This window comes from Micropterus salmoides, unplaced genomic scaffold, assembly GCF_014851395.1.
Source record: "Micropterus salmoides isolate LMB-PRFRI ecotype aquatic unplaced genomic scaffold, ASM1485139v1 Ms_hic_scaffold_1, whole genome shotgun sequence".
Taxonomy (NCBI): Eukaryota; Metazoa; Chordata; class Actinopteri; order Centrarchiformes; family Centrarchidae; genus Micropterus; species Micropterus salmoides.
In genome coordinates, this window is record NW_024040040.1 from 7,926,354 (window position 1) to 7,941,529 (window position 15,176).

Consider the following 15,176-nt stretch of genomic DNA (forward strand, 5'->3'; position numbering starts at 1 on the left):
ATGTAAAATAATTTATTACAGGAGTATGGGACATCATGTAGCACTTAATTTCTTCATGTGGCTGTTGTTTATTAATGAAAAAGTAACAATAATATTCAAAAAAACATTTACATAATTTATTTAATTTCTTAATATATCTAAAAGAAACCTCATTTCTTGACTGTCAATCTCTTTTATCTCATAGATGACATCTTTGTCCTGTCACAGGCACCGTAGCTATACTGTTCGCTTGGGCAGGGGAGGGGGGTGCAATTCCCAACACTCATCCCTAGATGTCACTGAACCTTTAAGCTTATGGAGACCTAGCAACATTATTAATCCGTATTTGATGTGATTTTAATTGTAACATCAATATAAACTGATTTTAGTAAAGGAGAAAATATATGATTTTTAAAATTATATTCCAGAAAATACAGCTTCTTAAATTGACTGGACTAACATCCACCCTTGGTGAAATGGACCTCCTTATTAGAGTACCTACGCAGTCCCAACCAAACTTGGTCGGTGAGGGGGAAGGAGGCGGTTCTCAGCACCGTATCCACCTCCCTCTGCTCCTCCTCACTGCGTATGCTGAGCAGGTCCCAGTAGAACTCTCTGCAATATAACAGGGCATCTGACCAACACAGCTTGCTTTTCACCACTGTTCTCCTACTCATCACCACTGCACTGAGGGCGGGAGAAGGAGCAGCCAGTTCTGGAAAATGAGAGCAACAGTACATCTAGACTGAAGAAGCTGCAGCAAAAATACAGACAGCAACACTTTCCCTCGGTTTTTGAATTGAGTTGGCTATTTTCCAAATTGTGTACTAACGCTTAAAATCACACATGTCATCAAGCCATGTCAAGTTTTGATTAACTAACCTCCAAACACTTCCACCTCTCATGCCTCCACAGTTGAAGGAGCTAGTACCTCCAGCTGGAATGGAGGGAACAACAGCACATCTGAGAGAAAAGGTAGAGACAGAAATGAAAGGATTATTCCGGTTTATTAAAATAAATTTGGAACATAAAGTGCATAATGTTTGATGAGTCAAGGAACAGGAACAGCCAGTTAATTGTTGACAAACCAACAGATTTATCAGACCACCTTTTGGAGGTTAAAATGCAAGTGAGCCCACTAGAAATACTGTTAAGACCCAGGTTGTAATGAACTTGAATTAATTATATTGCCCCTTAAATAAGCCCTATCATCACTGAAAGATGAATCCCCATTTCACCCAGTAGAATAAGTGAGGTATATATTAGTGAGATCATTGGTCTGATTACAATTAGATTAAGTCCTCAAATATTACTAGTCCTCTGCAACGACAAGTGTCACAATGATATACTGGTGCTAAAAATGACAGGAGTGACTGTGCAATAGAAATGAATGTTTGGGTGTTTCTATTCAAGGACTCTAGATCATTTACAGTATTATCATTTCTAGGTATGCATTTTGTTAATTTGTTAGTAGGTCAAATGCAAGTTCAAAATGTCATTAACTGCAGCTAAAGTAGTAAATTGGTGAATTACAGCTCACAATACTTTCTGCAAAGCACTGAACATCAGACTGGTGACATAGCAATGGAAGAGTTTAAAAGGGGGAACATTCTTTAAAAAAAAACACTGTTTTTGTTGCCATTGTTCTCTAGGGAATTCCCAATGAGTATCATGGCATTATTGATCCTTTCAACGAATTAAATTCTGTTGGTGATGCTAACAGATTCGATCCTGTACATGGCCGGCAGGAGAAAACTCTACCAGTGGCTCGGTCCATGGTCAGTATGGGTGCAGGATCCACCATAAGTGTCTTTTTTCCCATCAATTGCTTTTGAAGCGTAAGCAAAAAATATCGTCGATGACTAAGTTGCTGTTCCACTGGGCACAATATTTGGCAAAGAGGTAGCTTGGTGATGACAAAAACAAATGTAAACTTTATTCTAACTTCACCTTCTCATCCAACGCAGTGCAATTTTAAAGCAATTGCAAATTTTGACATGTCAGTAATATCATAACAGAGCACTTCTTAAAGGGAACTGGACACATTGTTGCCAAAATGTATTAACTTTGGACATGAGCAGAAAATAGAATGAGTTCTGCAATGCACGTCTCAATACTTGTACTGCTGCCCCACTACAATAACGGAAAATGGAAACACAAAAACAGTATTTCATCTTTTTAACAACAATGTCACCGTTACTCAGGATAATCTGGTAAATCTGCAGTCCTTTTATTTTAACAATTTTAGTATAGCAGCAGTACTTGCATTAGAAATTACAGATGAACTTACAACCCTTGCTAAATATAACAAAATATCTATGTGTAGAACAGGGAACTGATATAGCATACAGCAATAGCATTGTATTAAACAGTTGTGTTTAAAAATAATATTTGTAAAACACTAAAGCAACACTATATTGAGAACATAAAATAATCTGCTGGATATTACCTGTGAAGTCAGGGTGGAGCCATAACAGGAAGAAAACACCTTTAAAATGAAAATGATTACTCAATCAGAAACATTATTTCACATTATCTGTCCTGCTATACATTATATAATAAATTACCATTTTTAAAGATCATATAATATTTGTCCATGTGAACTGGCAAGGTCTCCAGCACGTTTTGGTAAGTCCTATAAAAGAGGAAGGAATGAAGAGAACAGGGTCACAGTAAGCCGTAAGCTTTGGGATGAAGACTTTTTCTTGTGTACTGGTACTTTTCACAAGCTGCCGGAACTCTCCATTCATCCCAATGTCCCACCTAAGCCCTAAACCCTGAACCCTCACAGACTTTACTGACGTCACTTGGAAAGTGGCTGCAAGGGCTCAAATTGCTGTAAACAGTACTGGGACAGCACTTTGCCGCATTATCAGGTTACCTTGACGACGCCGAAACATGTAGCATACTTTATATTTAATGTTTTTGCATGATTTTTAAGTCTTGCAGGTTCTTACCCTACAGAGTGGAGGAGAGGTCTACATTTGTCAATAATCAATGCACTATTGTTGGTCAAAACAGCATCATTAAGCAAAAACTAAAATAAATAGTTGAATTCCTCGGACTTCATGTGTTCTATGTACCACCTTAAGTCTATGGTGATGCTGCAATAGATAAGACTATGCCTTTGATATGAGAGACCCGGGTTCAATCCCCCACTATCATCGTCTCCCTGAGCAAGACACTTAACCTATAGTTGCTCCACAGGTGTGCAACCTCTGACGTGTATAGCATTTGTAAGTTGCTTTGGTTAAAAGCGTCAGCTAAATTAACAAATGTAATGTTAAGAAAAATTCTAATAGTTGTATCATCACCGTTGGTTTCCATGCTTGTTTGTTTACCATTCCTCTTCTTCTTCTCTTATAAGGCAGATTTGTTGTGATATTTCTCTCGCTTCCAGGTGTTCCCTGGTAACCACCGTGTTTCACTTCATACTGCTGTGAACTGCAGGCAATTCCCTCAGGCAAAGTCTGCAGAAATGCGGACAAAAAGGTGTAGTGAACAACGGTGTGGATTTGTGCATTTTGTATTGAATAAATTTGGAACTACTCCAATTTCCTTTTTCTCTCCCACAGAGGAGCAGGGGGTCAAAGTTGCTTCTTCTAAGTGCTATCCCTGACCATAAAACTGGCGCCTTTTTGATTCCGAAGCTGATAACGCGGGGCCTGACTATTAAACTGACAAAGGGACACGAACCAGCCATTAGCATTTCCCTCAACAGTCTATCAAAACTGCCCCCCCCCCCCCACACACACACACACACACATGTTTCCGTGGCAACTGACCTTACTCTTTGTTTATTACCACATCAAAAAGAAAACAAGTCTCACCCAAGTGTGACATGGTCCAGACACTGAACTTTCAATGTAAAAAGGACTGCACTCTCCAAAGACTCAAAGCATTTAATTAAGTTAATTAAATCTTTAGTTACTTGATTACGTTTGCCTCTATTTGAGCAGTTAACATGTTGTTGCTATCTGTTGTTGATATTAGTGCTAAAAAGAAAGTTGCGTTTGCAGTGTTTTTATTTTCAGCAAGACACTCCTTCATCTAATGTAATCAACGCTTGTTCATAATACCTTCCTACAAAATTCCTTTAGAAATGATGACAAAGGAATGTTTTACTATACTCTTAATCGCCAGCTTGAATTTAAGGATGGATCAACAAAAATTCCCCAGTTCCTAAGGAGATACGATCTTGGCGAGCTTTCCTCACGTAACCTGAGCTCCCCCAAGTGGACGAAATAAGTATTACATGCCCTCGTTGGAAATGCCGTTAAATGTATAAATATCCTGACCAATAATGTGACAATTGTTTCCTGTTACCAAATGTCTAGAACAGTACAACCATCTGACCATTGAGGTTCGATTGTGGAAAATATTTGATTATAATACGCGCAAATAGATTTGTTTTCTTTTTAAACATTAAGTTTAGAAAGGCAGTCCCATGGGAAACCTGAGATGCCCCCTGGGGAACCACGCCCCAGGCAACAAAAGAGCGACACGCGACCCTTTGTGTTCTCTCTTCTCTTCGCCCCTTGCTCTCTCCGCTGCTCTGCTCGGCTCTCTGGACGCTTCGGCGCGTGTCGGCGTGCCGCGCCAGGCAACGCCCTCAGAGTCGACCAGCGAAACAGGCCTTTTTGTTTCGCTTGAAGCTACACACGTGAAGTGCCGAGACATCGATCTGCCCTTCAGTTTGTTTTTATTTTCTTTATTTCTTTTGTTCCATTTTAAGCCTTTTTTCCGTCGAGCCAACTTCACCGAGGTCAGACCAAGCCACGTGGTCTCGCCAGCTACAACGAAGGAAACCTGAAAACAGCTGAATTGCCAGACGGAGGACGCGTTTTCAATCAGACACGGAGAACCCCGGAGAACCCCTAGCAAAAAGCCAGGATCGGCAGCTAGTGGGACCAGCAACAGGCCAAGCAGGCCGCCGGCAAGCAGTAAGACCTAACACATCTTCTGTGATCAGATATTTCCCTTTTTTAACTCCTAAACCCATAGCGTTAGTTTACTTTCATTAGCTCTTCTATGCTGTATGAGTCAAATTCTTCCCACAATCGAACTCCATTTCTCATTGTTCAGCAATTGTTTATGTTCCCTGTATCCAACCATCTTTTTATCACAGTAGTTAGAGAATAAATTCACTGTAATATAATCAAGAACTGTGTGTGTTGCCTATTTCTACGTCCCTGCCAAGAGAATTGACCCTTTAGATATGAGACTGACTGACTGATTTAAGATAATTGAGCGATTATTAACTAACTGATCACTAGTAATAATTGTATAATTATTAAAACTACCTAGAGGTCCGGAGACTCTAGGATTATAACAACTCCGGTGGTGCATATAATTCATAGCTGGGTATCAATTCTCATAAATTTATTAAATTGCATAACTAAATTTAGGTTTGCTACAAAGGGTTTAAAAAGAGCTCAAAAATGTCCGCAAGAGAGCCCTCGCGCACTTGGCGATTTGAAAGTGGGACGCGCCTCAAAGTCTGTGAGTCTGTGAGTGTGGACATTGGGAGTGGGCCCTTGTCAGGTTCTCTGGGCGCTACATGACGCTCACCTGTTCCCGTTCTCGCCTGCCTGCTAATCTCTGTCTGCAGAGAGAGAGCTACTACTACTACTATAGCTGGGGGCTCCACGCAGTGCCACGCAACTTTTTAAATTCTTCCCTCTCACAGAGAAAAGAAAGGTCAGGTTGCAAACACAGCCGCAGCTGTTGTGTGAAGCGTAATTGTAGCAAAATGGCTACATATGAAAATAAAAATTATTATGATTATTATAATAAGACAAACATGCCTGATACTTTCACAGTCAGCTCCAGGCCAACATGCTTTCAGCTATTAATGATTCAGCAGTAAGAATTGTTGTTGGTTCCCCTCCTCCCCCATCACGGGAAAAAAAAACTGAGCTCCCCCAAAACCTAGTTTGCACACTGATGTGGTTACAAGGTTTTTAGAAAAAACACTACGAACTTGAAGTGGCATATCAAGGCGAACCACCTGGGAACTGAGGTAAGTTACAAGCGGCAACCTTCCGCTTCTATTTCATATAGGCTTCGCCCTCTAAGGCTATCGCTATTGGGTTTACCCCTCCGCACGCCTGCGCGGCACTGAGGAAAGTTGTCTATGCCCACCCACAGCGCGGGCCTCTCCTACGTCTGCACCTTGTATATATATCTCCAACTTTTACTGCAAAGATTCTAGAAAGAATTGTGTCTAAACAATTGTTCACTGTACAGGAAAACAACACAATATTTGAAAAGTTTCAGTCTGGTTTCAGGAAGTACCACAGCACTGAGACTGCCCTGCTTAAAGTCACCGATGACCTTTTAATGTCTGCTGATGAAGGTATGTGCTCAGTCCTGGTACTCCTGGACCTTAGTGCTGCTTTTGACACCACTGATCACAACATCATGTTAGACAGACTGAGGCACTGGGTGGGGGTCTCTGGTACTGCCCTAGAATGGTTTCATCTTACTTTTCAAATCACTTTTAAAGCTCTTCATGGCCTCTCGCCTTGTTATATTTCTGACCTTTTAGTCCCATACGCACCAGCACGTACCTTGAGATATCTTGTCTGTTCTAGAGTCTTGACTGAAAACTAAAGGGGATAGAGCATTTGGAACAGCCTGCCCGAGGAAATCAGGTCAGCTGAGTCAGTGAACTCTTTTAAGTCCCTTCTTAAAACATACTTTTATAGGAGAGCCTTTCCCGATCTTATTTGACTTTATTTGATCCCTTTTATTTTATTATATTTTACTTATTTTATATTTATCTTAAACGTGTATTTTAGTATTTTCTATGTTTTCTTGCTTTTATCTTGTATTGTTTTTGTATTATTGTCTTTCGGGTATTATTGTCTTTACACTTGTTAAAGCACTTTTTAACTTGTTTTTGAAAAGTGCTCTGCAAATAAAGATTATTATTATTATTATTATTATATACAACGGTGAGACCTGGCCTTCGGCTCTCATTTTTCTTCAGCACTGAGCTGTCTAAAGAGCAGACGATTCCTGTCGGAAAAGAAGAGCAATGTCTTCTAGCAAGTCGGCCCGAACGGGCTTCGTCCTGCCGGGGGACCTCCATCCCCCATGCTGGGTGCGCCTCGCAACCGAGCACTCTCTCCCGGCTCACGCTGCTCATTCTTCGACCTTCTCTGTCCCGAAAAGAAGCAGTGCCGGGCAGATCAGTTGAGGACAAGGTGGAATGGCGGTCCACCCACTCTCTTGACGAAGCCCTCAACCTGTTGCTATCGGATTAGCAGGAATCCCCGCTTCCCCCGTTCCAACCTCCGGTGAAGCCAGCCTCGACGTTGCAGAGTACTAACCACTATACGATCACGGCCACTTGAACGGCTGCGTCCCTTCATGTTGTGAGAGGATAGTTTCAGCTCTGAATAGCAAATATTCTACTATTTTATCTGTATGGGTTTCCTGAATGATGTGTGACAACAGACAGTCAATTTCCATGGATTGTTTACGTAACACTGCTTTCTACGTCCTAATGGACAAATGTTGTCATTCAAAGAAATATGATGAGCAAGTAACACTAAACACAAGATTAGGCTGTTTGCTTCTGTGAGGGACTGATGTCAAGGGCTCAGACACCCTTTACCACATGTTGATGGTCCAGTTTTTAGGGATCCAAGCAGCAAAGCTGCTGGAGCCCTATTGGTTTTGTTCTGATTCTTCTTTTCTTCCTTTTCTCTGCTTAAAGTGTTTGGGCAGCAAAAACTGCTGGACGAAAACTCACCAAAATTGGCACGTAGGTTACAAATTCCACCCACTACTCAGGCAAAAAAAGAAAGAAATGGCCCTCATAGACCTCATGGTGGCGCTATAACAATCAACTTTGCGTTTTTGCAATTATTTCGAAAACGGCTTCGTTTAGAGTCAAACTTCTTTCATTATTTTAATCTCTGGATTCATCTGCATCTTTGCTCCAAAGGTCTTCTGCTCTAAAAATGTCAAATTGAATGACTTTTTATCTCTTTTCTCTAAAACCTATTTTTGCAAACTCGTCCCAGACGGTTTCTCCAATCGACCTGAAACTTTGGCAGGATCATCTATGGACGCCGCTGATCAAAAGTTATCAAAAGAACTTTGATACGTCAATCTGTTTTTTGGGTTTTTTTTCCATAAATTTTTACTTTTGTGTATTTACGTACAATTTTACATAAATGCCCGTAAATCAAATTTGGCTTAAGCTATTGTCACCAAACTTGATGCGTCTGCTCAGATGCCCGGCCCGAGCTTTGCTGAGCAGTCCTGGGATTTTCTTCCACTAGGGGGCGCAACACTTACAAAACGCTGATACCTCGTAATTCGCTGGCTGGATTTGTATGAAACAACACACCCAAAACCGGCAGAACGACGCATGATTTTGAATTTTTTTTTTCTCACCAACATCTTGACTGTTGTAAGCGTTTGAAGTTTAAAGTGACAAAACTATCCGGGTCTGGCACATGTGACGTCACTACCTCAACTTGTGAGATGTTGTGTAGAAGGCGCTTCTCACCAGTAAGTGACTCAGTCAGCAAGTCACCTACTCTGGAGATCTGACGTTCCAGAGTTGAAACCCCCAGGTGGCTGAGACAGACTCGATGACAATGGAGGTGTTCAGGTCATAGTGGGTCTGACTTTTCTATTTTATTTGGATCCCGTGACACTTTCTTCTTATCTTTCTCTGCCTAAAAGTGTTTGTGCAGCTTAAACTTTAAATCTTGGAAACACAAAATGTCGCATCTGGGTTGAACATTTCACCCAGTAGTGAGGTACATAAAATTACACTCTCTGATCTCAAAGTGATGCTGTAAAAATTAAGTTTGCGTTTCCACAATTATCTTCAAATCCAAATTCTTTCATTACTTTAATCTCTTAAGTGATCTGCGTCTGTTGTTCTCCTCTGAAAAGTTCAAACGTTGGGTTTTTCACGAGTCGCTTGGGTCCCGATCATTCCCGCTCGGAGCCGTATTCTTTGATTTGGCTCCATTCACATGTAAATGTACCATGACACACGGTATATAGAGACAGAACATTGCTGTTGAAGCTTGAGCGATTTACAAGCTAAAGGGCAGAACGAGCTAGCCAGGAGTCAAACCTAGATTCTTCTGATCCGTAGTCAGACGCGTTATCCATTGCGCCACTAGCCCTGCACTCGGGCACCTGTGGGAGCAGCTTGGTTCTCACAGCAGTGATTACAAACGGCAGGGGTCTTGTTCGTCATAGACATGTGTGGGGGGACGCCGGTCAAATAATAGGTCAGTTGGAAAGTATGGGGCCTGACACAGGGACTAATGGACAAATGTTGTCATTCAAAGAAATATGATGAGCAAGTAACACTAAACACAAGATTAGGCTGTTTGATTCTGTGAGGGACTGATGTCAAGGGCTCAGACACCCTTTACCACATGTTGATGGTCCAGTTTTTAGGGATCCAAGCAGCAAAGCTGCTGGAGCCCTATTGGTTTTGTTCTGATTCTTCTTTTCTTCCTTTTCTCTGCTTATAGTGTTTGGGCAGCAAAAACTGCTGGACGAAAACTCACCAAAATTGGCACGTAGGTTACAAATTCCACCCACTACTCAGGCAAAAAAAAGAAAGAAATGGCCCTCATAGACCTCATGGTGGCGCTATAACAATCAACTTTGCGTTTTTGCAATTATTTCGAAAACGGCTTCGTTTAGAGTCAAACTTCTTTCATTATTTTAATCTCTGGATTCATCTGCATCTTTGCTCCAAAGGTCTTCTGCTCTAAAAATGTCAAATTGTATGACTTTTTATCTCTTTTCTCTAAAACCTATTTTTGCAAACTCGTCCCAGACGGTTTCTCCAATCGACCTGAAACTTTGGCAGGATCATCTATGGACGCCGCTGATCAAAAGTTATCAAAAGAACTTTGATACGTCAATCTGTTTTTTGGGTTTTTTTCCATAAATTTTTACTTTTGTGTATTTACATACAATTTCACATAAATGCCGTAAATCAAATTTGGCTTAAGCTATTGTCACCAAACTTGATGCGTCCTGGGATTTTCTTCCACTAGGGGGCGCAACACTTACAAAACGCTGATACCTCGTAATTCGCTGGCTGGATTTGTATGAAACAACACACCCAAAACCGGCAGAATGACGCATGATTTTGAATTTTTTTTTTCTCACCAACATCTTGACTGTTGTAAGCGTTTGAAGTTTATAGTGATAAAACTATCCGGGTCTGGCACATGTGACGTCACTACCTCAACTTGTGAGATGTTGTGTAGAAGGCGCTTCTCACCAGTAAGTGACTCAGTCAGCAAGTCACCTACTCTGGAGATCTGACGTTCCAGAGTTGAAACCCCCAGGTGGCTGAGACAGACTCGATGACAATGGAGGTGTTCAGGTCATAGTGGGTCTGACTTTTCTATTTTATTTGGATCCCGTGACACTTTCTTCTTATCTTTCTCTGCCTAAAAGTGTTTGTGCAGCTTAAACTTTAAATCTTGGAAACACAAAATGTCGCATCTGGGTTGAACATTTCACCCAGTAGTCAGGTACATAAAATTACACTCTCTGATCTCAAAGTGATGCTGTAAAAATTAAGTTTGCGTTTCCACAATTATCTTCAAATCCAAATTCTTTCATTACTTTAATCTCTTAAGTGATCTGCGTCTGTTGTTCTCCTCTGAAAAGTTCAAACGTTGGGTTTTTCACGAGTCGCTTGGGTCCCGATCATTCCCGCTCGGAGCCGTATTCTTTGATTTGGCTCCATTCACATGTAAATGTACCATGACACACGGTATATAGAGACAGAACATTGCTGTTGAAGCTTGAGCGATTTACAAGCTAAAGAGCAGAACGAGCTAGCCAGGAGTCGAACCTAGAATCTTCTGATCCGTAGTCAGACTCGTTATCCATTGCGCCACTAGCCCTGCACTTGGGCACCTGTGGGAGCAGCTTGGTTCTCACAGCAGTGATTACAAACGGCAGGGGTCTTGTTCGTCATAGACATGTGTGGGGGGACGCCGGTCAAATAATAGGTCAGTTGGAAAGTATGGGGCCTGACACAGGGAAATTTACTTGAGCTATCGGGTTTAAAACTACGTAAAATGAAATAGATTTCGGAGTACAGTAAAGCAACTGAATAAAAAACAAGGCCGCTGACACCTTCTGCCGTGACCCGGATTCGAACCGGGGTTGCTGCGGCCACAACGCAGAGTACTAACCACTATACGATCACGGCCACTTGAACGGCTGCGTACCTTCATGTTGTGAGAGGATAGTTTCAGCTCTGAATAGCAAATATTCTACTATTTTATCTGTATGGGTTTCCTGAATGATGTGTGACAACAGACAGTCAATTTCCATGGATTGTTTACGTAACACTGCTTTCTACGTCCTAATGGACAAATGTTGTCATTCAAAGAAATATGATGAGCAAGTAACACTAAACACAAGATTAGGCTGTTTGATTCTGTGAGGGACTGATGTCAAGGGCTCAGACACCCTTTACCACATGTTGATGGTCCAGTTTTTAGGGATCCAAGCAGCAAAGCTGCTGGAGCCCTATTGGTTTTGTTCTGATTCTTCTTTTCTTCCTTTTCTCTGCTTAAAGTGTTTGGGCAGCAAAAACTGCTGGACGAAAACTCACCAAAATTGGCACGTAGGTTACAAATTCCACCCACTACTCAGGCAAAAAAAAGAAAGAAATGGCCCTCATAGACCTCATGGTGGCGCTATAACAATCAACTTTGCGTTTTTGCAATTATTTCGAAAACGGCTTCGTTTAGAGTCAAACTTCTTTCATTATTTTAATCTCTGGATTCATCTGCATCTTTGCTCCAAAGGTCTTCTGCTCTAAAAATGTCAAATTGAATGACTTTTTATCTCTTTTCTCTAAAACCTATTTTTGCAAACTCGTCCCAGACGGTTTCTCCAATCGACCTGAAACTTTGGCAGGATCATCTATGGACGCCGCTGATCAAAAGTTATCAAAAGAACTTTGATACGTCAATCTGTTTTTTGGGGTTTTTTGCATAAATTTTTACTTTTGTGTATTTACGTACAATTTTACATAAATGCCGTAAATCAAATTTGGCTTAAGCTATTGTCACCAAACTTGATGCGTCCTGGGATTTTCTTCCACTAGGGGGCGCAAACTTACAAAACGCTGATACCTCGTAATTCGCTGGCTGGATTTGTATGAAACAACACACCCAAAACCGGCAGAACGACGCATGATTTTGAATTTTTTTTTTCTCACCAACATCTTGACTGTTGTAAGCGTTTGAAGTTTAAGTGACAAAACTATCCGGGACTGGCACATGTGACGTCACTACCTCAACTTGTGAGATGTTGTGTAGAAGGCGCTTCTCACCAGTAAGTGACTCAGTCAGCAAGTCACCTACTCTGGAGATCTGACGTTCCAGAGTTGAAACCCCCAGGTGGCTGAGACAGACTCGATGACAATGGAGGTGTTCAGGTCATAGTGGGTCTGACTTTTCTATTTTATTTGGATCCCGTGACACTTTCTTCTTATCTTTCTCTGCCTAAAAGTGTTTGTGCAGCTTAAACTTTAAATCTTGGAAACACAAAATGTCGCATCTGGGTTGAACATTTCACCCAGTAGTCAGGTACATAAAATTACACTCTCTGATCTCAAAGTGATGCTGTAAAAATTAAGTTTGCGTTTCCACAATTATCTTCAAATCCAAATTCTTTCATTACTTTAATCTCTTAAGTGATCTGCGTCTGTTGTTCTCCTCTGAAAAGTTCAAACGTTGGGTTTTTCACGAGTCGCTTGGGTCCCGATCATTCCCGCTCGGAGCCGTATTCTTTGATTTGGCTCCATTCACATGTAAATGTACCATGACACACGGTATATAGAGACAGAACATTGCTGTTGAAGCTTGAGCGATTTACAAGCTAAAGGGCAGAACGAGCTAGCCAGGAGTCGAACCTAGAATCTTCTGATCCGTAGTCAGACTCGTTATCCATTGCGCCACTAGCCCTGCACTGGGCACCTGTGGGAGCAGCTTGGTTCTCACAGCAGTGATTACAAACGGCAGGGGTCTTGTTCGTCATAGACATGTGTGGGGGGACGCCGGTCAAATAATAGGTCAGTTGGAAAGTATGGGGCCTGACACAGGGAAATTTACTTGAGCTATCGGGTTTAAAACTACGTAAAATGAAATAGATTTCGGAGTACAGTAAAGCAACTGAATAAAAAACAAGGCCGCTGACACCTTCTGCCGTGACCCGGATTCGAACCGGGGTTGCTGCGGCCACAACGCAGAGTACTAACCACTATACGATCACGGCCACTTGAACGGCTGCGTCCCTTCATGTTGTGAGAGGATAGTTTCAGCTCTGAATAGCAAATATTCTACTATTTTATCTGTATGGGTTTCCTGAATGATGTGTGACAACAGACAGTCAATTTCCATGGATTGTTTACGTAACACTGCTTTCTACGTCCTAATGGACAAATGTTGTCATTCAAAGAAATATGATGAGCAAGTAACACTAAACACAAGATTAGGCTGTTTGATTCTGTGAGGGACTGATGTCAAGGGCTCAGACACCCTTTACCACATGTTGATGGTCCAGTTTTTAGGGATCCAAGCAGCAAAGCTGCTGGAGCCCTATTGGTTTTGTTCTGATTCTTCTTTTCTTCCTTTTCTCTGCTTAAAGTGTTTGGGCAGCAAAAACTGCTGGACGAAAACTCACCAAAATTGGCACGTAGGTTACAAATTCCACCCACTACTCAGGCAAAAAAAAGAAAGAAATGGCCCTCATAGACCTCATGGTGGCGCTATAACAATCAACTTTGCGTTTTTGCAATTATTTCGAAAACGGCTTCGTTTAGAGTCAAACTTCTTTCATTATTTTAATCTCTGGATTCATCTGCATCTTTGCTCCAAAGGTCTTCTGCTCTAAAAATGTCAAATTGAATGACTTTTTATCTCTTTTCTCTAAAACCTATTTTTGCAAACTCGTCCCAGACGGTTTCTCCAATCGACCTGAAACTTTGGCAGGATCATCTATGGACGCCGCTGATCAAAAGTTATCAAAAGAACTTTGATACGTCAATCTGTTTTTTGGGTTTTTTTTGCATAAATTTTTACTTTTGTGTATTTACGTACAATTTTACATAAATGCCGTAAATCAAATTTGGCTTAAGCTATTGTCACCAAACTTGATGCGTCCTGGGATTTTCTTCCACTAGGGGGCGCAACACTTACAAAACGCTGATACCTCGTAATTCGCTGGCTGGATTTGTATGAAACAACACACCCAAAACCGGCAGAACGACGCATGATTTTGAATTTTTTTTTTCTCACCAACATCTTGACTGTTGTAAGCGTTTGAAGTTTAAAGTGACAAAACTATCCGGGTCTGGCACATGTGACGTCACTACCTCAACTTGTGAGATGTTGTGTAGAAGGCGCTTCTCACCAGTAAGTGACTCAGTCAGCAAGTCACCTACTCTGGAGATCTGACGTTCCAGAGTTGAAACCCCCAGGTGGCTGAGACAGACTCGATGACAATGGAGGTGTTCAGGTCATAGTGGGTCTGACTTTTCTATTTTATTTGGATCCCGTGACACTTTCTTCTTATCTTTCTCTGCCTAAAAGTGTTTGTGCAGCTTAAACTTTAAATCTTGGAAACACAAAATGTCGCATCTGGGTTGAACATTTCACCCAGTAGTCAGGTACATAAAATTACACTCTCTGATCTCAAAGTGATGCTGTAAAAATTAAGTTTGCGTTTCCACAATTATCTTCAAATCCAAATTCTTTCATTACTTTAATCTCTTAAGTGATCTGCGTCTGTTGTTCTCCTCTGAAAAGTTCAAACGTTGGGTTTTTCACGAGTCGCTTGGGTCCCGATCATTCCCGCTCGGAGCCGTATTCTTTGATTTGGCTCCATTCACATGTAAATGTACCATGACACACGGTATATAGAGACAGAACATTGCTGTTGAAGCTTGAGCGATTTACAAGCTAAAGGGCAGAACGAGCTAGCCAGGAGTCGAACCTAGATTCTTCTGATCCGTAGTCAGACGCGTTATCCATTGCGCCACTAGCCCTGCACTCGGGCACCTGTGGGAGCAGCTTGGTTCTCACAGCAGTGATTGCAAACGGCAGGGGTCTTGTTCGTCATAGACATGTGTGGGGGGACGCCGGTCAAATAATAGGTCAGTTGGAAAG

General features: G+C 41.5%; 4 non-coding genes across 4 annotated transcripts; all 4 read right to left on the bottom strand.

The window, feature by feature from the left end:
- Nucleotides 1-9,067: 9,067 nt before the first annotated feature.
- On the bottom strand, nt 9,068-9,140 carry trnar-acg. The gene has a single exon. It is a non-coding gene; the product is annotated as a tRNA-Arg (tRNA).
- A 1,994-nt stretch (nt 9,141-11,134) lies between these two features.
- trnah-gug lies at nt 11,135-11,206 on the bottom strand. The gene has a single exon. It is a non-coding gene; the product is annotated as a tRNA-His (tRNA).
- Nucleotides 11,207-13,212: 2,006 nt separating this feature from the next.
- Nucleotides 13,213-13,284, bottom strand: trnah-gug. Its single transcript has one exon. It is a non-coding gene; the product is annotated as a tRNA-His (tRNA).
- A 1,698-nt stretch (nt 13,285-14,982) lies between these two features.
- Nucleotides 14,983-15,055, bottom strand: trnar-acg. Its single transcript has one exon. It is a non-coding gene; the product is annotated as a tRNA-Arg (tRNA).
- Between the last annotated feature and the right edge of the window lie 121 nt (nt 15,056-15,176).